Source organism: Triticum aestivum, chromosome 3B (assembly GCF_018294505.1).
Source record: "Triticum aestivum cultivar Chinese Spring chromosome 3B, IWGSC CS RefSeq v2.1, whole genome shotgun sequence".
NCBI lineage: Eukaryota > Viridiplantae > Streptophyta > Magnoliopsida > Poales > Poaceae > Triticum > Triticum aestivum.
In genome coordinates, this window is record NC_057801.1 from 426522652 (window position 1) to 426525433 (window position 2782).

Sequence of the window (2782 nt, forward strand, 5' to 3'; positions counted from 1 at the left end):
TTCACTGACATGTGGGAGAGCCAACATCCGGGTCGACGTGTCATGCACCAAATTAGAGTGGGGAATGGAAGGGGGGCATCACCCCGGTCGTAGCACCAGTAATTCATGACTATAGTGAGTAGTCATATCACAAGACCCCATCTTTCCAGCAGTAACACACCGTCAAATTGCACAGCCCTACCTTTCTAGCAATAAGTTGAATCCTCTACTCCGTCACCCTCCTCGCCTCTTTGTCAAACCGCCTACGCGAAAATTGACATGCGTACTGCCTGGGAAAATCCCCGCCCTCAAATTTTAACTATGCAAAAATAGTTCGAGCTTGTTCGTTCTATATAAATACTAGTACTGTATGTTTATTGATCCGTGGGGTCGTCCAATGAATGGAGGGCCGGGGAGCACAAGTGAAGAATACTACTACTAGTAAGTAGGAGTGTACAGTTAGTCACGTTAAATAGAGAGTTTCTTTTCTTTAATGCCACGTACACAAATTGAAACGCTTGTTGTGGAGAGAAAAAGATAATCACTCCACTATATATAGGCAGGGGCATGAGCGCTTGCTTTACTAGGGTTGATCTCTTCATTCTCTCATCCTCTCCAGATCTAAACAAGACAGTGGTAGCAAAATTTTCTCTCTGCTCACCGCTGGTCACAGATCCGACCGGATCCCTTCGGCCAGTGTGTGTACAGGACTAGGTGCATCGTTCACGCAGTCATCATCGGCGAGGGAGGAAACCCAAAGCTGCCAGGGGGTCCGATCCCTCTGCCGGTGCCGTTCTCTTTGACACAGCGCCGGCTCGGGAGGTCCTCCGACCCTTCTTCCTCCCTACCGTATTGTGCACAGATCTGACCCTACCGCCGCTGACATCCCCACAACCCTCATGTATAAGTTCTTCGAAAGCAGCCTTGCTCTACTGCCCCAGCTCCCCACGTGTCTACATGTGCATCTTTTTCTACTTCCATCATCTCTTCCAAATCCACCTAAATTTTTAGTATTATTGGAGGTAAAGCTACTTCATGCAGTCGAATCTAGGTCTTGGTTCAAACAACGAAGAAAGGGGGGAAAGTCATAGCATGAATCTAGGACTTGATTGAAATAGGAAATAATAGGGGGAGAGTAGTAGAGATCGGATACCCAACCGGTCTCTTGGTTGAAAAGGGAAATAAAGGGAAAATGCAGTACAAACTGGATAAGGAACAGATCTATTATTGGTTGAAAAAAGGATAGAAAGTGGCGGCTGGTGGACAACTCAACAGAGTATGTCCAGGATTAGATTTGCTACCCTCACATAGTAAAAGGTCTCCAGGATTAGATTTGTTGTCCTGACATAGTAAAAGGTCTCCAGGATTAGATTTGCTGCCCTCACATAGTATGAACAAACTCGGTATCACCACTTTATGCCTCATTGTAGGTACATTGTGTTGATGTGTCCACTGTCGCATGTCCTTATACCAACTTTTTGCTGTTGCTAATGTAAGGGCGCATGTAAAATGAAGCGATCACACTATTACCTTAAGGACATGTCTAACCAATGTTATTGTTAATCTAATGCCTCCACTGATATGATGCAATTAAACTGTGTTACAAATGGTACTCCTACTATTTTCCCTGTTTTCCCTAGTATGATAAGTAAGTTGCATCTTTATGCTGCTGAGTGTCCTAGTGTCCCCATGGTCCCATGCCCTTAAACCAACTCTTTAGCTGCTGTTGATCTATTGTATCTTGTAAACAAGCAATGCCACCATTAAAGTAATCCCATATTTGATGAATGTCATTGTTGATCGTAATGCTTCCGGTAACATGAAGCATTGCTGCCATTTTAAAATATCTACTGTCCTTGCGTTATTGCCATGAACATAATCAAGATGCTTCTTTTCATTTCGTGTATGTTTCGTATCTTGTTATTGACCAGCAACTGTTTTCTTTCTATCTTTTTGTGCAGATAGGGATATCCATTTCACCTTGTTGCTATTGTGATCTTTTGGTGAACTGCACAAAACGCTTTTTTGGAATGAGTGTCTTGTGCAGTTCAACTAAAATGTCACGTGGGCAACATCTCTCAATTTTGGTGGAACTGCACAAAATGATGATTGGAGTTTCCAAAATCTCTGTCAAATTCTGCTCGTAATCTCGTGCAACATTTTATTAGCCTTTGCAAGATGAGCCGTCACTGTCACCACAATGGCACTTTATTTTAGTGCAACTGCACAAAAGGATAAGCAAATTATAGTTGCTCCTTACATGAGCAGGACAACCAACCTTAATGTTGCTCAATTTTTGTGCAACTACTAAAGAAGAACCTGCCAGCTCACAAGAGCAAGTACTTCTTGCTAGCTGAATGATGCAATCTTTGCTTCATTTCAGGTGAACTTCAGAAAAAGTCACATGAATCGAATCATTGAGTGGAGCTGCAGGTGGACTTCGACTAGTGCCACTATTATAGTAATCATGCTCTTTCTTATCTGTGATGTTCAAACAGGAATACTCAACTATAGATGTTGTGATGGTCAAGAGCATTCACCAAGTTCTTGGGTTGTATGACACAGCTAGCCAAGATGGATTTAATCCCGATATTCACTTTATCAAAAGGCTCTAATGGGCTGGTTCTGAATCTTGCAAGCTGGGAATCAATGAGATGTGTAGGCATCTTTGTTGTACTTATTATTTGAATCTTATTTGTTGGTTATGAATCTTGCAAGCTGGGAATAATGAGATGTGTAGGCATCTTTGTTGTACTTATTATTTGAATTTTATTTGTTGGTTCTGAATCTTGCAAGCTGGGAA